Below are 26,728 nucleotides of genomic sequence, written 5' to 3'. Positions count from 1 at the left end.
CCAACCTAAAATAGACACTCATCATCCCTGCTCACAGCATCCAGTGTTAATGCTCTGCATAGCATCCACCTGGGTTTCCATGTGTTGGTTTGCTTATTGTCTGGTGCCCCAGCAAGACAATAAGATCCAAGAGAGCAGGGATCCAGGAGAACAGGGACCCTTCACCAGCACATCCCCAGTGCCCAATACAGAGCTTGGTCCAGAGCGGGCCCAGATTTCTCGAACAAATGCTCCCAGGATGAAACCTGCAGCTTCCTCTGGATCGATGTCTCTGCCCTCCTACCCCACACCCTGCTGCCTCCAGACCTTGCCCTTCGACCACAACAAGACAAGACACACAGAAGGAGGCAAAGTTTCCAAGAAGAGGTGAGGTTGGGGGAAAGGGTGCTGGGCTGAAGAAACAGGGTTCTGGGATTTAAGAGCCAGCAAATGCACCTCTGGAAGCTTTCAGATGGCTCTGCATTTTCAGAGGTCAGCAAGAGAGCAACACAGTAGCACAGAGCAGGGGCGAGGCAACTAGAGGGCCTGGATTTGAACCCCAGCTGCTCTACTTACTAGGGATGACCTGAGACAAATTATTTCACTTCCCCATGCCTCGGTTTCCTTGCCTTTAAAATGGAGATGATAATTATAATACCTTGAAAAGTTTTGGTGAATGTCATTTACTTAATGCTTTTACAGATCATGAACAAATTTTAGCTGTTATTATTAATACTTGCCCTATTATATCAAGAGGGTTATTTGTGCATGTGTGTGTCCCTAGAGGAACTGTCAACTCTAGTAGGAAAAGGAGGGTGACTGTGCCCTGTTCTTCCCGAGTGCCCAGAACCTTCCACCATGTGTGACACATCCTTTGATCAACCGGTCTCTCTTATCTCAGTTGAAAACCAAGAGTTCTGGGATGCAGGGGCCTTTGAGTCCTCTTGCACCTGGCAGGAGCTCTGTTCTACTTGGACATGCTTCTGTTTCCTCACCTTTTAATTTATCTACCTTTAACAAGCCATGGACAAGTTCCCTCATTTTCTAAAAGGAGCCACTTTGCAAGAGTGGGCTGGACCCATATGCCAGGAGATGCAGCTATGTCAAACATTGAAATAGAGGCCTTTCCTTTCAGGTGATTTCAACTTCCCCCAACCCCTCTTGAACAGCATTGCTCCATCTCAAGACCTCACAGAAAATCTCTCTCTGAGAGGAATGTAATGTATGTCCCATGGAATTGCCAATATTGCAGCCAATTTCCAAGGAAAATTGCCTCTATCCATCAAAGCAGCCCTGAGCCAATGTGCATTAGTGAGGAAGACCCAGGCCAGACTCTCCGGAGGGTTGTCTCAAAGGCAGTGGGAAGAAAGCCCATCGCTTGAATGAAATAAAATAAGACAAGAAAGGAAGGAAAAGAAGAACCATCCCAAATCAATAAAAATCTCCCCAGGTAGTCCCTTCACCACCCAGGACAAAACTAGGGCCAGACACTGTCCTACAGTCCAGGCAAGTGGGTTTTTCAGCCACCTTCTCCCAGGTGGGAAACAGGAGTAGTAAGACAGGTCAGGAGTTTAGGAGGCTGCAGGACCATCACTGCATGGGTGGCTGCCCCTAAGCAAGTAGACTCTGGGCCAGGCTCCTGCAGGGAGACCATCCAGGCTGCTCTTCCCTCCCCTCTCATCCATCAATTCCAAGCCTGCCAGAGAGGGGTGATGCAGACATCCCTCCAGAGAGATCAATAATGAAGAACACAACCAATAAACACATTCCTCCAGAATCCATTCGGGCATTTCCTCAGGGTTGATAGGATAACCCAGTGGTAGTCTCGAAACAATGAGACTCAGCTGAGAGGGGCACCTGAGCTTCTGTCACTCACAGGATCTTCTGAGCTGTGAGAGCAGTGACTCTGTCCAGCTAACCCCTTTAACACCTGTACCTACCCATGGAACCTCACGACCACTTACTTACATTTACAAATGACTCAACAGAGGCTCAGAGAGGCTAAGAAAAGTGTCCAAAGCCTCAGGATTTGTGGCTAAGGTTTGAACCCAGGTACCCCAGAACCTTTCCACTCCAATGCTCTGGCTTCTCTCTCTGGGCCTCGGTTTCTTTGTCTGTACAATGGGAAGAACATTGCTTCTGTCACAGGGTTTGCCAAAGATGATTCAGGTCATGAAAGCATCTGGCAGCTGACACAAGGCTTCACACAGTATGAATTCAAAAAAGGAATTGTCTTTCATGCTCATGTCAGGCAACTCAGCCACAGCTTAACACAGACAACTCTGCTCTGGATTAACTCTTCCTCTGCTGGGCCAGATATTGTGCCCTCCCTGAGAGAAGATGGCCCCACACTGACTTCCACATCCTTACTCCTGACACAGTGCTTGGATACGATGGTGCATGATTACTGTTTCTGGGACTGAACTGCATTCACTGGCCTTAGCCTGAATGGGGAAGATGAAGAGATTGAAATATTTTCTGGTGAGGCTTATAACAAGCAATAAACTCTGAGCCTCCTTAAGCCCGGCAGCAAAATGAAAAGATGAAGCCAAAAAGGATCCTGCTCCTCAAAGCAATCAGTGCATTCCAGCACTTGATCTGTTCAGGTAGCTCAGCCACAGTGGAAGACACATTTTCTTTCTTTTCATTGAGAAAGAGAGCGGCAACTTGGGCCTTGGCTGGAATCAGGAGCCTCTCCGTTTACATGGCTGTTTGGATGGAAAATTTGGATCAAAGCTGCAAGACCCTTGCAGGCTACCTCTTGAGTGAGTTGGGAGCTTAAGTGATCAAATGACTTCCAGGGGTGGATATCCCCAGTTGGCCAATGATGAAAGCCAAGTGCTTCCTGCAGTCACCCAGCAAAACTGCTGGAAAACAAAAAATCGTATTCACTATTCTCATGTGCACAACCTCAGCTTCATTCAGGAAGCACTTACAGAGCTGAGTCTTAATACATTCAAGGAACTGAGCTAAGTACTGAAGGGAAACAAGAGGCTGTGATAGTACAGTAGAAAGGGTGTGCACTTGGAACCTAGAGTCTGGGTTTAAATTCTAGCCCTGCCACCTTGCCATAGAATGACCTTAGGTGAGTCACTCCAACCCTGAAGACCTAGTTCCCTCTTTGGCAAAGTGAGTCTGGAAGATTTGGGCAGTCACAGTCAGATATTACATGTCATATGATTCCACTGGAACAGACCATAGACAAATGATATCTGCTCTCAACTCTGCTCTGCAGATCAATCACAATCTTGGAGGCAGCAGGTGAAACCAAGCAGGTTTGCTGGTGCTGATTTTATGTATTCTCATTTCATCAAGAGTTGTGTGGATGACAAAGAAGAACCTCTACCATATAGGATGTTCGTTTCCTAATCAGCTTTCTCTGACCATTTGCCAGCTGCCTTCTCTTCGTTCAGGTTAACTATACCTGGTTCAGGTTAAATATACCTGTCTTAGGTTAACTAAGGAGGCCCTTTTATTCAGAAATATTTAAGAAAATAAAGAAATCATTGAGAATGACAGAAACCAAGCTAGAATGAAACATATACAATTTGAAGTCTGGGCTAAAATAGAACATACCACTACATTGGGGATTTCAAAATATCAATACACAGAAGAATATTGGCAACATTTTGGAAACAGTTGAGAATGTTCATGGGATTCACTTCAGTGCCTTCTCCCTAGGAGTAGGGAAAGCCTCAGCTATGCAGGAAGATGGGAGATTTTTCTGTCCCTCTCCTGCCCAGCTGCTTTTCTTCATGCATCATGCCATGAACAAGGCAGATTGTTCTCCGAGAGATGGAGTCTTCTCAGAGACAGCATGGCGGTGAGCCAGCTAGGGGTGTTCGAAAGAACATGAGTAGAGAACCCAGACCAGGGTTTAAATCCACATCACATCATCTGAGGTTGTGTGTCTCAACTTGAACCACAGTTATCACATTTATAAAATGAGAATAACCATACCTAATTCATAGGGTGATAGAGATAACTCTAGGCAACACACTGGTAAAGCACTCAACACATAGAAGCTCCCAATATATGATGACGATTCTTATGATCTCTTAGTAGAGAGTCCGGCCAAGCATATGTTAGTCTGTTCAGGATGCTATAACAAAAATGCCATAGACTGAGTGGCTTAAACAACAAACATTTACCTCACACAGTTGTGAAGACTGAGGAATCCAAGTTCGAGGTGCTGGCAGACTTGGTGTCTAGTGAGGGCTTCCTGGTTCATAGATGGCCATCTTCTCCCTGTATTCTCACATGGCAAAAAAAAAAAAAAAAAAAAAAAAAATGAGAGTTCTCTCTGGGGTCCTTTTTCCAAGGGTAATAATCCCATTCATGAGGGCTTCATCCTCATGACCTAAGCACCTCCCAGAGGCCCCACCTCCTAATAACATCACATTTGAGGGCAGGATTTCAACATTTGAATTTTGGGGGGACACAAACATTCAGTTCATTGCAAGGGGCTAAATCTAGTCAGCTTTGCAGAGTCAGAAATCAGATTGTATCATCCCATGGAGAGTTGAAACCACATACCTTGAGGCTGAAACAAATAAAAATGTTAATTTACTCATTTACACTGAGAAATCACTGCTCTGGTGTATTAGTTTCCAACAGCTGCTGTAACAAAACCACAAATTTAGTGGCTTACAACATCACCAGTGTATGATCTTACAGTTCAGCAGATCAGAAGTCTGGTATGGGTCTCACTGTTGGCAGGAAAACTACTTTTGGGGGCTCTAAGGCAGTATCCCTTTTCTTTCTCCTCCAGCTTCTAGGGGCCTCCTGCACTCCCTGGCTCATGGCCCCTTCCTCCGTCTTCAAAGCCAGTAACAGTGGGCTGAATCCTTCTCAGCTTACATCCTTCTAACCTCACTCTTCTTCTGCCTTCCTCTTCCACTTTTAAGGACCCTTGTGATTACCTTGAGTCCACCCAGATAATCTAGAATAACCTCCCTAATTTAAAGTCAGCTGATTAGAAACTATAATCCCATTTGCAACCTTAACTTGCCTTTGCTGTGTAACACAGCATAGTCACAGTTCCCAGGGATGAAGATGTGAACATCGTTGGTTCCACCTACCACACATGAGAACAAGAATACTTGAGTCCATTTCACCACTCCATGATTTCCCCGTAGGCAGGCTTGCCCACAGGCTTCGTGAGCATGCAACTGGAGCCTAGGTGGTGTCAGGCTTACACAGTCAATGGTATCTACCTCCACCATGGGCATAACTTGACCAATGGACCCAGAAACCAGTATGACTCCCACCCTGATGAAAGCTGGATAGGGTCCTGGCGATATCTATCATCTGTGACTCCCTTTGCCATCCCTCCAAGTCCGACAAACCATTGCTGACACCACCAGCCAGTGCCAACTTCTGATGGTCCCATTTTCTCTCTTTTTTTTTTTTTTTTTTTTTTTTGGAGATGGAGTCTTGCACTGTTGCCCAGGCTGGAGTGCAATGGTGCGATCCCCACTTTCTCTTTAAAGGTTAATCCTAAGTGTTAAGTGGCTGTGTACTAAATGTGTCCCCTGCCCCCTGCCCCCTGCCAAAAATTGATATTTTGAAACTATAATTCTCAGTGTGGTGGTATTTAGAGATGAGGTCTTTGGGCGGTAATTAGGTCATGATGGTGGAGCCCCAGGATGGAATTAGTGCCCTCATAGGAAGAGATAGGAGTTTGCTTCCTCTCTCTATGCTGTCCACCATGTGAGGACACAGCAAGACGACAGCCGTCAGAAAACCACAAAAAGAGCCCCCAACAGAACTCAATCACACTGACACTCTGATCTAGAACTTCCTAGGCTCCAAAACTGTGAGAAATATTCTCTGTTGTTTAAGCCAGCCAGTCTATGATAATGTGTTATAGCTGCCCTGGCCAATCAAGACAGGTGGCCTGAGTGTCTTCATGCTAAAATCGCTACATTTTGCACCACTCTTTTCTGATCCATTAAGTGTGGAATTTAAAGTTCAACTCTCCATGTGTAGAAGTATGTTTCCCGATTCTTAGGAAACTTCTAACTATGACCCCTAAGTCCTCACAACATCATTGATTCAATCCTGTGCATACTCATGGGAGACTTCTTTGTGTCAAGCACAGTGATATAACAGGGGGTGAATCAGACATGGCCCATCCCTCAAAAACCTCACCCTGCTTTGAGCCACATAGGACTGCACAACACTGATCATATAAGACACACCATACCACAATCTTCAAGAGGGGAGAGACAACTGTAAGCGAGGGTGAGCAGGGAAGAGCCACTAATGCCGTGACGTGGCCATTTCAACACTAATTGAGTCATTTGACTGTGGAAGGCTTTGTACTGTGACCCATTTTTATAATGCCCAGATTTCAATTGTAGGCAATTTTCTCTTAATTTTGAATACTAACTAAAAGGAAAAGAACAAATGGTTTGTTCTTAGGATCATACAATAGGTATGAAACCATATGCTATATTTTTTCACTTGCCAAGTTCTTAATTATGTTCTTTATGTTGTGCATAATGATGAGTATCTATTGTGTTTTTTTTTAGGATCACTAGGCAGGTATTATCTTTTATCAGGTACCAACAACAGCTGACATTTACTGAGTGCTTACTTCTTGCTGGGCACTGTGCCTAGCATTTTACATGTCTCTCATCACTCAATCTTCACAACAATGCTACGAGGTTGTGCTGTTATCTTGACTTTGCATATGAGAAAAACGATGCTTACAGAGATTAAAAAAATTTCCCAAGACCACATAGCTGGTCAAGGGTAGAGTCCAAATTTGAACCCAGGGAGTCCAACATCAGAGGCTCTGAACTTACAGACTTTGCAAACTCCATGCATCACTTACCCTTAAATATAGGGTCTTACTAACAAAAGATAAACTGGAATATTAAAAAAAAAGAGAGAGACATGTCAGCAAGGAGGGCTACTTGGAGAAAGCAGTTTAAAGAACAATAAGGCTGGGTGCGGTGGTTCACGCCTGTAATCCCAGCACTTTGGGAGGCCTAGGCAGGTGAATCACCTGAGGTCAGAAGTTCAAGACCAGCCTAGCCAACATGGTGAAACCCCGTCTCTACTAAAAATACAAAAATCAGCCAGGGTGGTGGCATTTGCCTGTAATCCCAGCTACTCAGGAGGCTGAGGCAGGAGAATCACTTGAACGTGGGAGGTGGAGGGCGCAGTGAGCCGAGATTGTGCCACTGCACTACAGCCTAGGCAACAAAGCAAGACTCCGTCTCAAAAAAAAAAAAAAAAAAAAAGTAGGCTTTTACAGGAGGATTTGCACTACAAGTAGAAGAGACAGTAATCATAGTCTGCATTTATTTATTCATTTATTTATTTATTTATTTGGAGACAGAGTCTCACTCTGTCACCCAGGCTAGAGCACAGTGGTGCAATCTCGGCTCATTGCAACCTCTGCCTCCTGGGCTCAAGCAGTTCTCATGCCTCAGCCTCCCAAGTAGCTGGGACTACAGGTGTGCACCATGATGTTGGCTAATTTTTGTATTTTTAGTAGAGATGGGGTTTCACCATGTTGCCCAGACTGGTCTCAAACTCCTGAGCTCAGGAAATCCACCTTCTTTGGCATCCCAAAGTACTAGGATTACAGGTGTGAGCCACTGTGCCCAGCCGTAATCTGCTTTTTAAAGTCGTGGTTAAAGTATATATAACATAAACTTTACCATCTTAGCCATTTTTAAATGTACAGTAAATAAATTCACACAGTTGTGCAATCACCACCATCCTTTTCTGGAAGTTTTTTCATCTTACAAAACTGAAACTGTATCCATTAAACAATAACTCCCTACTCCTCTCCCCTCAGCCCCTGGCAACCACCATACTACTTTCTGTTTCTATGAATTTCACTACACTAGATACCTCATAGGAGTGGAATCATAAAGTACATGTCTTTTAGTTGCTGGCTTATTTTACTTAGTATAATGTCCTCAAGGTTCATTCACATTGCAGCATGTGTCAGAACTGTCTTCCTTTTTAAGGCTGAATAATATTCAATTGCATGTGTATGTCACATTTTGGTTATTTGCTCACCTGCTGATGGACACTTGGGTTGCTTCCACCTTTTAGCTGTTGTAAATAATGTTGCTATGAATATTCATGCACAGACTTTTTTTGAGATCCTGTTTTCAATTATTTAGGGTATATACCCAGAAGTGGAATTCCTTGATCATACAGTAATTCTATTTCTAATTTTTTTAGTAACCTCCATATTGTTTTCCACAGCAGTTGCACCATTTTACAGTCTTACCAACAGTGCCCAAGGGCTCCAATTTCTCCACATCCTTTCCAACATTTGTTATTTTCTGTTTTTTTTTAAATGGTTGCTTCTAATTGATTGCAAAGTGATATCTCATTGTAGCTTTGATTTATATTTCCCTAATGATTAGTGATGTTGAGCATCTTTTCAGGAGCTTTTTGGCCATTAGCAATCATAATATGGATGTCCTCACCAATGTCTACAATGAAAATACTGATTAGACACAAACCCTCATTCAGGGCTCCTTTGAGGATTAAATGAGAAAGTAAGCATGGAAAAACTAACATGATACCTGGCAAGAAATGGGTATGCAATGAACGGTAACACTGTATCCATTATCTGTTGACAGCACAGTGCTGCATAAAAATCACCTAAACTCAGCAGCTTTAAAACAACAACCACCTATTACTGTTCACAAACTTATGAGGTAGCTGATGATTCTACTCTTGACCGGGCTTTCTCACACATCTACAGTCAGCTGCAGGTTGGATAGGCAGCTCTGATTTTGGTCAGACTCTTTCACACTTTTGGAGTTTGACTGGCTCTAAGCTGGTCTAAGTTTCAGCTGGAATGGCTCAGCTCTCCTTTACATGTCTCTCACTTCCTCTCCCAGTAGATTAGCCCAGGCATGGCCTCAGGGCAACGTTAGGGGCCCAGCAGAAACCTGCAAGCACATTTCTGCTAATGTTAAGTTTGCCACTTCCCACTGGCTAAAACAAGAGTGGTAGGAAGGATTCTAAGATGAGCCCCCAGTGAGTCACGCCCGTGTATAATCCCCTACTCATGGATACAGGTGGAACCTAGGACTTGCTTCTGGCCAATAGAATACAAGGGGTCCTTCAAAAAGTTAAGGGACATGGCATATTTAAGAAAACTATGCATGGATTTCAAAATTTTTGCACCAAAATGAAACCATACTACCTTGTTATAACATATTAACAGGATTTAATTTGAGGCCCTAAGAAGGATAAAACATCCGTTTGAAAAGAGCCCCTATCAGAGCAACATGAATTCTGCTAAAAATGAAGCAGGAACAAATATCAAATTTACAGTGAAGCTTGGATGAAAGAATGGTGAAATCATTGATGTTTTGTGAAAAGTTTATGGGGACAATGCCCCTAAGAAATCAGCAAATTACAAATGGATAACTTGTTTTAAGAAGGGATGAGATGATGTTGAAAACGAAAGACCACAGTGGCAGACCATCCACATCAATTTGTGAGGAATAAATTAATCTTCTTCATACCCTAATTGAAGAGAACCAACAATTAACACCAGAAACAATGGGCAACACCATAGATATCTCAGTTGGTTTGGCTTACACAATTTTGACTGAAAAATTAAAGTTGAACAAACTTTCCATTCAATAGGTGCTAAAACTGTTGCACTCAGATCAGCTGCAGACAAGAGGAAAACTTTCAATGGAAATTTTAAACATCTGGGATCAAGATGCTAAAGCTGGCTGGATAAAGTGGCTCATGCCTGTAATCCCAGCACTCTGGGAGGCTGAGACACGAGTACCATTTGAGACCAGGAGTTTGAGACAAGCCTAGATAACATAGTAAGACCTTGTCTCTACAAAAAATAAACAAAATTAGCCAGATGTGGTGGTGTATAACTGTAGTACAGCTACTCAGGAGGCTGAGGTGGGAGTATGGTTTGAGCCTCAGAGGTTGTGGCTGCAGTGAGCCAAGATCATACCACTGCACTCCAGCCTGGGTGACAGAGCAAGACCCTGTTTCAGGAAAAAAAAAAAAAAAAGACCCTAAAGCATTTCTTTAAAGAATTTTAACAGGAAATGAAACATGGCTTTACCAGTATAATCCTAAAGACAAAATACAATCAAAGCCATGGCTACCAAGAGATGAAAGTTTACAGTCAAAGCAAAAGTGGAAGGGTCAAGACCAAGGGTCATGGCAACAGTTCTGGGGGATGCTCAAGGATTTTGCTTGACTTTCTGGAGGACCAAGGAGCAATAACATGTGCTTGTTTTGAGAGTGTTTTGAGAAAGTTAGCCAAAGCTTTAGCAGAAAAATGCCTGGGAATACTTCACCAGAGAGTCTTTCAACAGTGCTGCTTCTCATTCTTCTCATCAACCAAGGAAAATTCTGCAAGAGTTTTGAAGGGAAATCACTAGGCATTCACCTTACACTCCTGACCTGACTTCTTCTGACTTCTTTTTTGTATCCTAATCTTAAAAAAAATCTTTAAATGGCATCCATTTTTCTTCAGTTAATAATGTTAAAAGACTGCATTGACATGGTTAAATTCCCAGGACACTCAGTTCTTTAGGGATGAACTAAATGACTCTTTTTTTTTTTTTTTGAGACGGAGACTTGCTCTGTCACCCAGGCTGGAGTACATTGGTGTGATCTTGGCTCACTGTAACCTCTGCCTCCCAGGTTCACACCATTCTCCTGTCTCAGCCTCCTGAGTAACTGGGACTACAGGTGCCCACCACCACACCCGGCTAATTTTTTGTATTTTTAGTAGAGACGGGGTTTCACCGTGTTAGCCGGGATGGTCTCTATCTCCTGACCTCGTGATCTGCCTGCCTCAGCATCCCAAAGTGCTGAGATTACAGGTGTGAGCCACCACACCCGGCCATGACTTTTATAATCACTTACAAAGGTTTCTTGAACTTGATGGAACTTGTGTTGGGAAATAAAGTTTATATTTTAAAATTTGTATCTTTTAATTCCATTTTTCTGAGAACTTTTGGAAGTCCCCTCATATGGTATATAGGTGTTAGAATAGTCATTGTCATGATCTCATTATGTTCTGTAAGACTCCATCATAGCGAACATAAATAAGAGATTCTCCTGCTGGCCTTGAAGAAGTGAGCTGTCACAGTGTAAAAGGGCCATGTGGCAAGGAACAGCCAGTGACATCTAGGAGCTGAGAGTCATCCCCAGCTACCAGCCAACAAGAAAATGAGGACGTTAGTGCTATGACTGCAAGGAACTAACTTCTGTCAACAAACGATGTGACCTTGGAAGAGGAACCTGAGCTGCAGAAAGGAAGGCAGCACAGCTGATGCCTTGATTGCAGCCTTGTGAGACCCTAAATAAAGGGTCCCTTTAACCCTGCTCAGATTCCTGACCCACAGAAACTGTGGGAAATAAGAAAGATACTTTGTTTTAGGCTGGTAAGATCGTAGTAATGTGTTACACAACATAGACATCTAATACAGCAGTTGACATTGTTAATCCCAGAGTCAGCATGGGAGAGCGCTACCAAAAAGTAGAATAAAAAGAGGCATGAATAATTAGGGCTATTAATGCAATCAATCCGTCATACTCTCTAAGCGCTGGGGGTGGGGGCAACCCTTTGTTAAAATAGCACTGCACCAACATGTTTATATGCTCTACAGACTTGGCGTCGCTGTTCTGTTTCTTATTTTCCAGCACTCATAAACAACCTGACTATGACAACTGCAGACTCAAAAAAGGAGTGAGCTTAGAAACAGAGTCAGTATACTGCATAGGAGCAAGAACTCTTGAGCCAGATATCACGGGTTCAATTCCCAGCTCTCACACATGTCAGCTGTGTGACTCTGGACAAGTTCCTTATTCTCCCTGTGCCTTAATGGTATCAATGAAAAAAATATTATAATACTATCCACTCTCAGGGTTTTTGTGGAAATTACATAAGTTAATTTAATATATGTAAAACACTTAGAACAGTGCATGGCACACTGTAAATACTACATTTGCCACATTATTCTAATTATTTTCAAATGATTAGCCAATATAATTACAGTCACTCCAACAGAATATTCAGGTAAGAAGAAACCCTATTCCTTGATACTACAGAGGAACACACATATTCTTTATGTACTTCAAAATACAAGACATGGCCGGGCGTGGTGGCTCACGCCTGTAATCCCAGCACTTTGGGAGGCCAAGGCGGGTGGATCACAAGGTCAGGAGATTGAGACCATCATGGCTAACTCGGTGAAACCCCGTCTCTACCAAAAAACAAAAAATTAGCCGGGCGTGGTGGCGGGCGCCTGTAGTCCCAGCTACTCGGGAGGCTGAGGCAGGAGAATGGCGTGAACCCGGGAGGCGGAGCTTGCAGTGAGCCAAGATCGCACCACTGCACTCCAGCCTGGGCAACAGAGCAAGACTCCATCTAAAAAAAAAAAAAAAAAAAAAAAAAACAAGACATATAGAAAAATATACAACTAAATTACTTGCCCCTAAAATATATAACCAATAAAATGTCTTATAGAGAAGAATAAAAAATAAACAAGAACCTACACCATTTTCACAGTAAAATTTTTTTAGTACTGCAAGCCTCATAGAATAATCCTATTTTATTGAGATTTTGGAACTTATCATGAAGACTTACTAACAAATTCTAGTTCTTGCCCTTTCATTTCCAAGGAATATATCATTTAAAGCATAGTCTTTATAATGCTTGTAATAGAGCACACAATTGCCTCATTTTCGTAAGTCAACGTGGGAGTTCTGCATTTTTCCCCTGGAATTAGGACAAGCAGTCAGGCTTTGGAAGGACAGGCAGTGCTCTTGGTGTCAAAGAAACTGGAGTCCTTCAGGCTCTACCACTTGCAACTTGAGGGAACTTCGAAACATGGTCAAAGCTGCCTGAGCCTCAGTTTCCCTGATAACATTAACACACCCTGCTTCACAAGATAAGAATAAAGACCAGAGGAGGCAAAAGGATGCAAATGGGGCTTTTAAAACAGCATGTCTAGTTAGGGTCCTATCAAGAGACAGAAACTCTACCGGTTATTTTAACAGAGAGACCTTGATACAAAGAATCATTAACCAAGTACTGGGTAGAAAAAAGGGGGAGCACTAAGAAGTACAACAGCAGCAACTGTCAAAGCAGCTCCCAACCCAAGGGCTAGGAAACAGAAGAAAAGATCGGGATTATTAGAATGTAGAATCTCTGATGAGGGAGGCCCTCTGGAGCTTGAACGCCGATGTCTAAAGAAGGGGCTCCAGTTGGTAGGTACTGGGGGTGCAAGGAGGCTGATCCCAGGAGTGTGGAACGCCTGCAACCTGAAACCAAGGGGACTCAAGTCCACTATTGCTGCTGGGGTCATTCTTGGACAGAGGATGCAGAGATGCCCAAGGCTTTCTTCCTCTCTCACACCCCCATCCAAGAACCTAAATTCAGAGCCAGTGGACAGGGTAGAAATGTGGTTTGCAGAGTCCCAGCCCCAGCATCATAAATCAGAGTAGCAAAGGGTGGGTTTGGAGCTGAGAGTCAGTAACTCAATGTCCAACAGAAAAAGATAAAGTATTAAACCTGTAGCCAGAGCCAGGTGTGGTGGCGTGCTACTTGGGAGACTGAGGCAGGAGGATCGCTTAACACAATAACCTCATTTTCACAAGTCAAGGTGGGACTCCTGCATTTTTCCCTTGTAATTAGGACAAGCAGTCAGGCTTTGGAAGGACAGGCAGTGCCTTGGAGTCAAAGAACCTGAAGTCATTCAGGCTGCACCACTTGCAACTTGAGGAAACTTTGAAACATGGCCAAAGAGCCCAGGAGATCAGGGATATAATGCACTATGAGTGCACCTGTGAATAGCCACTGCACTCCAGCCTGGGCAACATGGTGAGACTCTACGCCTAAAAACATTTAAACACATGGTCAGCAATCTCCTGGTTGCAGTGGCAAGCCCCTGCTCTCTGGGCCACAATTTTATCTGTAAAATTGCAACACTGGACTTAGGCACTAGATGATTCATCGCTAACACTGGAGCTTCTGAGAGTATGACCCTTACAAAAACTTCAGCAGGATTTCAGGTTCCCCTTCTGGAAGGGAGCCTTTCCCTGGTTTATTTTTCTTTAAAAGAGAAAGAGAATGAGAAAAAGAAAGACACACAAATGGGTTTCCTGGAGACTAAGCTCGGATTGGAAGAGTCCACAGGTTCCTTGAATCTCAGGAACCAAAGACAGATCCCATGATTTCCAGGTGTGGGGATCACAGGAAGGGGCCTGGCCAGCCTGGGGATAATCTCCGGGTCTTGTGTGGACGTGCCAGACTTTCTCGGGCACCTCTGAGAGTGACCAGTGACCAGGTGACCTCTGAAGTCCTCACCTGGACCACTAGTGCCCACCTATTGTGCTCGTCCACGCTAGCTTCTGACTCTGCCTCCTACAAAATCCAGCCACATGGACCTCCTGCCTCTTTCTCACACTCACGGAGCTCCCACCCACCTCAGCGCCTTTGCACAAACCTTCTTCTTTCTGTCTGGAATGCCCTGTGTCAGATCTTTGCAAGCCTCTCATAATTCAGGTCTCAGTTCAAATCACCCTTTTTCTGAGAGACACCCATCCCTGCCTTCCACCTCTCTCCTACGCTCTGACATTTGACCTTGCTTCCTCTCCTCCATAGTAAATATCACCATTTTACATTTATGTAGTTGTTCACTTGTTCATCTTCTATTTTTCCCACGTAGGATTAAGACACTGAGAGTGAGCCAGGCGTGGTGGCTCATGCCTTTAATCCTAGCACTTTGGGAGGCTGAGTCAGGCAGATCACCTGAGGTCAGGAGTTTGAGACCAGCCTGACCAACATAGAGAAATCCTGTCTCTACTAAAAACACAAAATTAGCCGGGTGTAGTGGTGGGCCCCTGTATCCCAGCTACTCGGGAGGCTGAGGCAGGATAATTGCTTGAACCCGAGAAGCAGAGGTTGTGGTGAGCCGAGATTGTGCCATCGCACTCCAGCCTGGGCAACAAGGGCGAACTCTGTCTCAAAAATAAATAAATAAATAAAAATAAAAATAAATTTTAAAAAAAGACACTGAGCGTGGCAACCTTATCTGTCTTGTTCACAATTCACCATGTATCTTGTTCACCACATCCAGTACTATGCCTGACCCATGATAAGTCCTCAGGAAATATTTATGGAATGAATGGATGAATAAGTAACATACTTTCAACTGCTTGAAGGTGGGCTCTGAGCCCTGACTTTCAAATTCCTGAGAGCATATAGCAAGGCATTGAGTACACACATGGCACTTAATAAATTCCTGATTGAAGTATTCCATCCAGCAGCTCTCCCTGTGCCCCTGGAACAATGTCAATGCCTTCACAACCTCAGACCAGCCACTCGCTTTGGGAATGGGGGAGGAACAAGGAGACCTAATCTCCAGGTTGGGGAAGACACCTAACCTGCAGTCCAGTGGTTCTTACACACGAGTTCACATAGAGTCACCTGAAGGGTTGCTTCAAACAGAAATTGCTGGGTCCCACCTTCAGGGTTTCTGATTCAGTAGGTCTGGGGTGGGACTCAAGAATTTGCGTTGTAAACAAGTCCCCAGGGATGCTGATGCTGCTAGTCCGGGGACCACACTTGGAGAATCACCGTTTTACGGCTCACCAGGTAATTACAGGGGCAGCCAGAGTTGAGAAACCCTGCTGCAATTTGCACCTCACAAAATTGTTGTAGAGATCAAATGTAATTATTAGGCAAAGTGTGTAGCGCCATGGCTGGTACCCAGTTAGTGCCAAATGGTGTTCCCTCGCACCCTTACCTCTTACCTGGAAAGCCAAACAGCCTCCCAGCCATCTGTTTGCCTCCACTTTCTTTTTTCTTTTCCTTTCTTTTTCTTTTCTTGAGACGACAGAGTCTCACTCTGCCCCCTAAGCTGGAGTGCAGTGGTGTGATCTCGGCTCACTGCAACCTCCACTTGCCAGATTCGAGCGATTCTCATGCCTCAGCCTCCCAAGTTGCTGGGATTACAGGCATGTGCCACCATGCCCAGCTAATTTTTGTATTTTTAGTAGAGACAGGGTTTTTCCATGTTGGCCAGGCTGGTCTCAAACTCCTGGACTCAAGTGATCTGCCCATCTCAGCCTCCCAAAGTGCTGGGATTACAGGCGTGAGCCACCTTGCCCACTGCCTCTACTTTCCTCTGTGCAGTCAATTTCCTCACAACACCTCCAGAAACATAATCCTTAAATGCAAATCTGACATAACTGCTCTCTTTAAAACACTGCAATGCTTCCCTAATGCCTATAGAATGAATCCAAATGGAATCCATGAAATAGAAGGTTTTTCACAATTTACACCCACCCATTTATTCTTCTTCTCAATAACTCTAAGCAACCCTAATTGAATAGAACCAACCCTAATTTGTTGAGAGAAACCTGTTGTGGTATTATCTATCAAGTATTCAGACTGGTACAGGGGGAAGGAATGGAAGCTGTGTGGTTAGGTGGCTGTGATTCACATTCTAGCTCTGCCCCTTCTTGCTGTGTGACCTGGAACATGTTAGTTCACCTCTCTGTCCTGTGTCTTCAGTCATGAAGGAAGGAGAAGAGCAATCCTTTCCTGGTGCGTTGTTAAGTGAAATAATCTATGAAAAGCACTTAGCACGGGGCCCAGCATGCACTAAGTATTCAGTAAAATGTTACTATCAGAGAGTGCTAGAAACAGAAAAGATAAAAATGACCACTGATGTTATCAGCAAAGTACAGGAGAAGACTTGAGGTGGAGATAAGAGGGTGGAAAGATCCATGCCTCAGAGTGGATTAAGGGCCTTCGTCTTCCTTCTCTTGGTTGTTATATACACCCCATCCCAGGACAGAGTATCTTCATATACTTTTCCTCCTAGATCTCTCTTGTTCTCTATAGACTATGATCTCCTTGTGGCCAGGGACTATGTCTTACTCACCCAAAGGAAGGAAATTTCAAAGAGCTCTCCTGTATGAGAGAGACCACACTCATTCTTTAGCTCCATGGAATGAAAACAAACAAGATAGTTGTCATGGTCAGGCGGGAAGGGGGTCCTAGGAAGAGTCATCCCCAGCAAGCCTGCTCTCCTTTCCCACAAATTGTGTGGTCTTCTCCCTATTGGCCATGCCTCCATGAGATCCCTGAAGATGAGTGCCCAGTGTGGAACCTAAGAAAGTCTTGCCTCTACCCTCAGCCAGAATTTTCCCTACTCCCTTCCCCTCTCAAGCTCTCCATCACATTTCTTTTTTATTTCAGACAGGGTCTTGCTCTGCTGCTCAGACTGGAGTGCAGTGGCGCAATGATGGCTCACTGCAGCCTTGACCTCCTGGGCACAGACAATCCTCCTTCTTCAGCCTCCCAAGTAGCTGGGACCACAGATGTAGCCACCAGGCCTGGCTAATTTTTGTATTTTTTTGTAGAGATGGGGACTCACTATGTTGCCCAGGCTGGTTTCAGAATGCATTTCTTATTTACACATCTCCGTTCCTAGAGTTTAGGCTCTCTCTATGAAGTGCTATTAAGATAATGTTATCCATCCTTATAACTAGACATAAACAGAAATAAAACAAAAAGCAGTACAAGAAAACACAAGGAGTATTGGTACATAATTCAATATAAGGACAAGCTTGCAAACTGCTAAAGCTGTCAACAGAAGCAAGGGTTGTGGTGGAGGGAGTGAGCCCCTGCACTTGGGGTCTGCAAGTAGAAGCTGCAACCACCTATTCAGAAAGCTCTGCAGTGTCTTCTGCAAAGCCAGATGTGAAGTTGGACTAAGCACTGGATGTCTTCTCTGGGCTCTTCCCAGTAAAATATCCTGGGTACCAGGGTGAAGAGTTCCCTCTCTGAATTTCTAGTTATTTTGTTCACAGAGAAAGGGGGAGAGAAACCTGGGAAACAGCCATCCCAAGTCAGAGGATCCCCAGCCTGGTCTGCTCCACTGTCCCTGGACACTGCATGCTGGTTGGCTCCTTGGGCCTGGCTGACCCTCACTCAGGACATACTCCTAGGCCGGCTCCATAGAAATGCCAGGTATGTAATCTCTTAATTGGAAACTTGGCAGAGAATAAGGGCAATTCATTGGCTCCACTGCCTATGCCTACAGGTAGGCAGGCAGGGGAGAAAAGAGTATCTGGCCAGAGCAAGGAATGCCAATTTCCACTTGGCAAAGGGGGCAGATATTTCAGAGAGGACCACGGGGCAATTCTAAGCAGCTATCACAAAAGCCAGGCATTGTTCTAACCCTTTGCCCCCATGTGAACCCTCTTGTCTAGCCAGGCCAGTCTGACCTGTCCCCTGAACATGCCGTGCTTACCTCTGCCTCCGCCCATGCACATGCTGTTCCCTCACCTGCAGTGCTAACAACCCACCCACATCCTACCCATCCTCCCAGCCCCAGCTAGAGCCCAGCTCCTTTCTGAAACCACCCAGACCCATCAGACCACAGGGGTCTCTGCAACTCCAAGACCACCTACTGGCTATGGTAATAAGAACAACCACAGCTGTCATGTGTTAAGCTCTTAGTATGTGACAGACGACAACGTGGTGGACACTTTACACACATCTTGCCCATTCTCAAAACAAACATGGAAGGAAGGGAGGATGAGTGTCTCACTTTAGAGACTTCACTATTTGCTAAGCTAGTACATGGCAAAGCCAGGGCTTCCTGGCCCCAAATCCCATATTCTTTCTATGCCAAAATCAAATGTAATTTTTTTTTTCTTATAGGCTCCCCTTGCCCACGGGAAAGAGCACAAGCTTCTTGAGACCTAGGATTATGTCTTCTTGTCATCCACTGTCCCACAAACTGCTTAAAGTCAGGTATGGGTAAAATTTCACCTATAAAATTTCCCTTGCATGTGATCTATTTCAAATTAGATTTCTTGACACCAAAGAGTCATAGAAAATACAATTTGGAGGTTTACTTCTTACTGTACAGCCATAGATTCTTGAGCAAGAGTAGGCGTCAAAAGGTCAACTAGAGTGAGTAATAAGGCTACAGCCTGGGCATTCTCATATGAAGGAATGGCTGTGTCTGTGCAAATGTCCAGCCCAGGCATTTGAAGGACTTAGGGAAATAAATGAAATCTTCTCAAACTCTTTTGGGAAAGGTATAGAGATATATATTTAGAAGGCATGTTATGCAAGAACTCTCAGGGCAGCTGGACCATGAGAAAACATCACTTTAGTGCTGTTCAGACTGTAAGTCATGCAATTAGCCAGACAATGTTGTTCCTCTCACTGCTCCGTCCCACTCTGTGCCAGCCCCACCCTGTGATTGCTCCATACCAAGCCTGTCCAGCATTTTAATTAAGAATCTTGGAATGTTTTGCCTCTGTGATACACATAAACTGCCTAGCATTATGCCTGACACATGTTAGGGCCCAGTTGGAGGAACATATTGACATTCATGTAAAGAGACCTAGAGACCTTGAAGAGCATCTAGAACAAGGTCTAGAAACTCCAAGGTCTCCAGGGCCTGGCGGGGTTATATACAAGAGTGAAAAACCACCATACAAGTTCAGTGATGACTGGCAGCTAACTGCAACCTCCGCCTCAGGGAGCCCACACAGAGTAATGGGAGCCTCGCAGTGGACAGCACAAGGGCTTTCCCTAGCTAAGGACACAGTGGCTCCTCTGTCTGCCTGGTAGCTACCAGATAAAGCCAGGCCCAGATTTGTTGGCCTGACTTCAGGGAAATTTTCAGGGAAGCCATAAATCCTCATTTTTTGTGTGAAATCTGCCAATTGTTTTATATAATTTTTGTTTTGTTTTGTTTTGTTTTTTAGACAGGGTCTAGCTCTGTCACCCAGGCTGGAGTACAGAAGCAAGATCTCAGCTCACTGCAAAATCTGCCTCCCAAGCTCTAATGATGCTTTCACCTCAGCCTCCCAAGTAGCTGGGACTACAGGTGTATACCACCACGGCCGGCTAATTTGTATATCTTTTGTAGAGACCATGTTGCCCAGGCTGGTCTCGAACTTGTGAGTGCAACTGATTCGCCCACCTCAGCCTCCCAAAGTGCTGGGATTACAGGTGTGAGCCACCATGCCTGGCCAAAATCTGCCCATGTTTTAATATTGGCAATTATTTAAACCATTTTGTAAATGTTGCCTGGGTCAAACATACCTGATTGTGGGTCAGATCCTGCCTGAAGATGGCCAGTTCGTGACCGTTCCATAGACGCAGGACCAGAGTCCGGAGAGGTAAGACAATCTGCCAGGACCACAGCACATGATCACCAGAGGCAGCACAGGGACCAGAGCTCCCGCTGCCAGGCCAGGCCACTTTCCACTCCAGCCCTTGCTCTGCAGTGTCTCAGCAGGTGCAGAGCCCCCACCGGGGTTGCTCCACTGAGACACACCTGCAATGTCACTAGAAGCCCACACCTCTGCCAAAGTCCCTGAATGTCACTTCTCTAACCCACAACTCTTTGCTTCCCAATTGCTTCTTGGAATCACACCTAATCTTCTGGCCTGAGCACAGCCTTCTTTCCCTTCTACCATGCTTCCTCCAAGGTCATTCTGGGAGCCTTAGAATTTGACCCATTTATTTGCCAACACGTCATGAGCAGCCAGTCTATGCCAGGAACTGCACTCAGCCTCAGAGACACACAGTGAATCAGACCCAGGCTCTGTTTTGCAAAGCTGTGATAGTTTATTGTTACTTGTCAACTTGGCTAGAATATGGCACCCAGATGTTTGGTCAAATATTGGTTTAGATGTCACTGTGAGGGTATTCTTTAGATAAGATTAACATTCCAATCAGTAGACTTTGAGGAAAGCAGCTTATCCTTTATAATTTGGGTGGGCCTCATCTAATCAGTTGACAGGCTTAAGAGAAAGAGACTGAGGTCCCTGGGGGAGAAAATTCTGCCTTTACGCTGTCTTTGGACTCTAACTACAATATCACCTCTTCCCTAAGTCTCCAACCTGCTGGCCTGTCCTGTAGATTTCAGACTTGCCAGCCCCAAGAATTGCATGAGCCAATTCCTGAATATAAATCTGCACACATACATTCTATTGGTTCTGTTCCTCTGGAGAATCCTGAATATTAATAATATAGAAGTTCATAGTCTAGTGAGCTTCTTTTTACCACTTCTTTTCATCATGTTAAATCATGTTGGATATGAAGGCAAATGAAGCAATGGGTGATTCTTCCCCCCAGACTTGTAAGCAAGATTTTGTGTATCTGTGCTGTGTGGATTTTTCCAAGAAAAGTGTCAAAGCATTTTGAAACTCCACAAAATTCAAGGAATACAAAATTTCCTAGTCTTGAACAGCCCTTCTAGCTCTGGTATTCTGTAATTCTGTGGGACGTAAAGTGTTTCTGTGGTTCGTTTTGCTCTTCTTGGCCAAGGACCTAGAAAGTTTTGGTGTTCATTCCAAATAGAACCATTGAGGAAAAACATAATGAGCCCCAAATCCAGAATGTGATGTTTGTGAGTCTAAATTCTACCTTGGCCATTTGCTAGCTCAATGATCCAGGGCATGTCACCTCTCTGAGCCTCAATTTTCTCATCTGTAGAATGGAAATAATACTACTACTCCACAGTTGCTGTGAATCTTAAATGAGATGGCAAATGTGACTTTGGCCAGCAAAGGGTCTGACCAACAAAGGTATCAGTAAATGTTAATTTACTCATTTATGCATACAGATACCTGCAAGTCTTGGGGAACTACCAACCTCAGCTTGCAGCTCTTCAGCACAAGCCCTCCAGGGTCAAGCTGCTGTCCTCTCAGTCATAGACACCCTTGCACCCTGACTGGGTTTGATCCCAAAACCATAAAGAAAAAAACATAATCCATATGCTCTTTTAAATATAAAATAAATACTTTCTTCTTGTAGAGGCAGCCTCACTTTTCTTGTTTGTCAATTGGAGATAATCACACTTCCCCTAAAGAATTGTCACAATGCCAGGATGCAAGGTTCTTACAAATGCCTGTGTCTGTCCTTCCTCAAATCCAGAAGGCAGAGAGAGAGTGGCAGCTTGGAGCCTGATACCTACAGAGACTGGATTGTGCCTGACAGCTTTCTGGTTCCCAGGCCCTGTTTGTCCCTATATAAGACAAGGTTGATAAAACTAGGCACCTCAGTAGCTGAGCTCAATGGCTCATGACTGTAACCCCAGCAATCTGGGAGGCTGAAGCAGAAGGATTGCTTGAGCCCAGGAGTTCGAGATTAGCCTGGGCAACATAGAAAGACCCTGTCTCTAAAAAAATTTTTTTAATACAAAATAAATTAGCTGAATGTGGTGTTGCACATCTGAAGTCCCAGCTACTTGAGAGACTGAGGCAGGAGGATCCATTGAGCCCAGGAGTTACAGGCTCCCATGAGCTATGGTCACACCACTGTACTCTACCCTGGGAAACAGAGACACTATCTCTAAAAAACAAACAAACAAACAAACAAATCTAGGCATCTCAGAGTTTGCAAGGATTTAATGAGACAAGTCATTCAAGGCTTAGGCCCTCATCTAATGCAGTTATAAGCAGGGATTATTATTATTATTATCCTATGTTTTGCAGGGAAATGTGGGCACTAAATTGCTCAAAGTTCTTGCTATGAATTTATCTTTTGCCTAATCTCTTATGAATTGACATTCTCTTACCTGCCACCAAGAAAGTCCTGGCAAATGCCTTTTGAAAACATACTTCTCACTTCACATCTTATTTTGTTTTTGTTTTTGTTTTTGTTTTTGTGGGGTTTTTTGTTTCTTTTTTTTGGAGATAAGGTCTCCCTATGTTACCCAGGCTGGTGTCAAATTCCTGGGCTCAAACAATCTTCCCATCTTGGCCTCTCAAAGTGCTGAAATTACATGTGTGAGGCCCTATGCCGGGCCTTCACTTTACGTCTTGGATTATGGAGCTGGGCAGGCAATTAGGTCTCATCTCCAGTTCCAGATGGAACATTTGTGATCCAAGAGGTGAAGCCACTGCTGGGTGAGGCATGGCTAGGAGGCAGTGGAAGAGTCAGCCCTGCCCAGTTGTTTCTGCTTCATCTTGCTGACAGCATGAGAGTCAGCAGCAGCGAAGAAACTTGGCAAGAGCTGCTTGGTCAGGGGGTCACAGAGCAGGAGAAGGCATGGGAATTCTATCCTTAATTGTATCCTGTTTGACTTGGCCCTCCCTATGGCGGGCAAAGCCAAACTGCCAGCAGAGCTCTTGCCCCTTGGTGGACATCAGGAATTTTGACTTCTAATTCTGGCTGATTACTTTGGAGAAGTTGCCTAGCCTCTCTCTTCCCATCTTCCCATTAATAAGTCTGGGATAATAATAGCTTCCTCTCTTTGGGGGACATTTCAATGGCTTTTTTTAAAAAACAAGGTTACATCATTTGTTCTCCTTAATTTGTTGTGTTTGGATAGGCAAGGAATGGTTTGAAGCCAGCAGCCAGTAATCACTAATAACACTGACAATTTGTAAAAAAAAAAAAAAAAATGAACAGCCAAATGCATTTCAAGACTGGATCTCTATTTCTTACTGAAACAGTCCCCTGGAAGTGGGTTTAGCCTATGTTCAGTTATGATATGGCTGTGGTAGAAGTTGAACTTGAATAGAAACAGCCCCTTGAACGGAGAGTTAGAAATCCCCCAGGTGAGGCTGGGAGACCTTGGTAAGGTCATTTTATCAATCTGAGTCTCCATTTCTTCCATTATAAATCAAGAAAGTTATACTGATAGATTTTAGGGTCTTCCTCAGTGATACTGCTCAGACTTTCCTGTAATAATCATTTAATGAAAGGAATTCTCAGTAGCTCTGACCCCTCTGAAGCCACACTCTTTCCAGTCAACCTCCAGGCAGCTACCAGCACAAATCTCATCATGTCACTCCCTGGTTGAACTTCTTCTGATGGCAGAGAAAGAAACATGAGAATCATTGTGTATCCATGCAAAGGTATAACATGCAGCTATTTAAAATGATACAGAGCTTTCAACAATATGAAAATAAAGAGTTTATATTTGGTGACGAAGTCAGAATACAAAATCATGCACTAGTATCTCAATGGTTGAAAATGCTAAAGACAACAGCTAGAAGGAGATATCACAAGATGTTAATAGTGGTTCATTGACTCGACCTACTAAGCGCAAAAGCTAGGACTTGAACCTGGGTCCCGGTTTAGAGAGGATGTGCGTGAGTTGTTCGAGAATTTGCATGTGATAGTAAATGCCCAAATGTCCTGAAAAGTTCAAAGGCAAAGGAGTATTAGAATTGCGACATGGGCCTAGAGAACCTATTTAGAGAAGTCACCTCTACTTTGTGTCCATGTACTTTGCCATGGACTTTAATAGTTAATGCCTTTTTTCTAGATCATTCATTTTATTCCTTTTCTTCAACAATATTTCTGCACATAATAAGGCAGCATGTTTTATTCTTCCTTTAGACTAATTCTCCAAATATCTGTGGAAGATGAGCAATACATTTTTGGTAACTTAAGCAGTGAATCTTTTTTCATTAGATAACTATTAGAGATCCTAATTTGAGAGTTCAGACAAAAGTCATGTCCAGTATCTTTGGGCTAGACCACTGTTTTTAAAATTATACTCTCTTTAAAATGACAAGTTATGTATTCTGGTCTTAGCATTTCAAAAAACCTGAGGTGCTCCAGGGCACCAAACCTAACAACCCCTCTTCCACTAATCACCTATGGTTTTCTGGACACAGGAATAATTGTCACACTCATTGGTTGCAGGCATGTCTCTTGGGCTGAGGTTCACATACTAGACAACAGGGGCTAATATGATCTAGATAAGTATAGTCATAAGAGGTAGGCAAAAATCACTGGGTGTATTATTTTCTTAAAAAGGTCAACTTTAAACAGACAAAACTACTCCCTTTCATCAGACGATGGGTTACAAGGCCTTGACGCAGGAAAGCACTTTCACCGAAATGATCAAGGAGGAACCATTCATTCAAGTTAAACAGTACTCTATAGGGTGAATCTCTCAAAACAGAAAAAAACAGGACAGGACACCATGCAGTATTTTCTTGGAAGCAGTATTGAGTGTGGATTGGGAGGCCTGTGCTTGAATCCCAGCTCTTATACTTCCTCACTGTGGGGTTTTTGCAAATTTCCAGCCCCTGCCAAGCTTCATTACTGCCATCAAAACAAATGGGGTTAACAGATCTAGCACATAACTGGCACTCCAGAAGTGAGTGGAATATAAAATGAAACATGGAAGGAAAATCAATAGCCCTCGTTACATATAAATTTTAAAATATTATATATAATATTATATATATTGATATTATAATTATATATTATATATAAATGTCATATATATATCCAAAAGCTTTCAAAAATAAGAACACCATGCTTATCTGTCATTGTACATTACTAAGAGCAACTTCAGAGCTCGTGGGTTCAGGTGTTCTCAACCTGGGGCCATGCACCTCTATGGGTTCCACAGATGTGCAGCCTTTCAAGGTAAGATGTTATCTGTATCCTTGCCTTCCCAGTATTTATTGCTCTCTCTTATGGTAACAATGGCCTAATTTTCTTCTGGGAAACCACCCCCATTCTGCTCTCCACCAAGATCAACTGGAGCCCACCCACTCCATATAATAGTGACAAGCATGGGGCCAGCCGAGCATCCAACCCCCTACCCACAGGGGTTGTGTTGGGGCTGGGCCAGACATTTACCAGGACCATAAAAAAAGGTTGTGCTCTTTCTATTGGGGTTGCTAGGTGGGTAGAATACCAGCCTGTGCTGCTGATGGACATCTTTGCCATCACTGGGAGAGACCCTTCCTAAAAAGAAAGCCAAAAACTCAGAGAGCAGAGGCAAGATATAGACCTAAGTTCCTCCTGGCATCTTTGAGCTCCTGGTTCAGCATGTCTAGGCCACTTCTACTCCAGGATTTATGAGGACCATGCACTATTACATTGCTTTTTGGTAGGTGCCAATTTGAGCTGGGTCTCTGTCACTGGTGAAGAAAAGAATCCTAACCAATATAGGAAATTTCATCAATTCCTTGAAATATATGCAAATTTTGCATAAGTATGCTTATTTTCCTGGAGAGAAGGAAAATCCATTCTTAATGGGCTTCTGCACTAGAAAAATTAAAACTGCCTGTTCTAATTCAATGCCCTCATTTTACAGATGAAAAAGCCAAGACCCAGAGAAAGAGTCATTGCCCCAGGTCACATAACAAGTGGGTGACACGGACCGGAACCCAGTTCTACTGACTCTCGTCCTCACTAGTGGATCCCAACATTGGACCCCCCAGCGGCATCACTGGGGTGCTACTGACCATCACCTGCTCAGGTTCTCCCCTAGATCAGGTAAGTCAGAACATCTGCAGAGCAGATTTGAGCACTAGTATTCTCAAAAGCTCCCTGGAGGACTCATATGTGCAGCTAGGGTGAGAACCCTTTCTTAAGATATGAAAACAAAGATGAAGAAACACAATCCAACTGATCCAATACTCATAAATTAAAATTAAACAAATACCTAACATCAAATATCTTATACCACTTGAACACTGAGCTAGGTGTGGGGGTGCAAAATTGAAAAGGACACAATACCTGCCCTGAAAATAACTTCCTCTCTTGTGTAAAAGAAAGTAAGAACCATCCATCAAAGAAAGTGCTGCATTTCATCAGCCGCAGAATGGAATTCTTGGCAGTCCTGCCTTCAAATCTCAGCCACCTGCCTCTCTCTTCATCTCTCGAATTGAGTAAACAAGTCCTTTAGAAGACACAGTCAAGTATTTGCGTCTGTTTGAAATAGTCCCCTTTAGGGAACGTAAGGCATTTAAG

General features: G+C 43.8%; 1 long non-coding RNA gene across 1 annotated transcript in view; it reads right to left on the bottom strand.

The window, feature by feature from the left end:
• Window positions 1-3,508: 3,508 nt before the first annotated feature.
• LOC109028000 (uncharacterized) overlaps window positions 3,509-26,728 on the bottom strand; it is a 31,972-nt gene continuing 8,752 nt past the window's right edge. The window contains exons 2-3 of the long non-coding RNA XR_002007055.3: window positions 4,131-4,227; window positions 3,509-3,811 (exon numbers count right to left, since the gene is read on the bottom strand). This is a non-coding gene — a long non-coding RNA (uncharacterized lncRNA). The remainder of the gene's footprint in view (window positions 3,812-4,130; window positions 4,228-26,728) is intronic.

The sequence above is a fragment of the Gorilla gorilla genome, chromosome 7 (genome assembly GCF_029281585.2).
Source record: "Gorilla gorilla gorilla isolate KB3781 chromosome 7, NHGRI_mGorGor1-v2.1_pri, whole genome shotgun sequence".
NCBI classification, from domain to species: domain Eukaryota; kingdom Metazoa; phylum Chordata; class Mammalia; order Primates; family Hominidae; genus Gorilla; species Gorilla gorilla.
The sequence above is the reverse complement of the archived record's forward strand: the minus strand, read 5'-3'. Positions and strand labels throughout refer to the sequence as shown.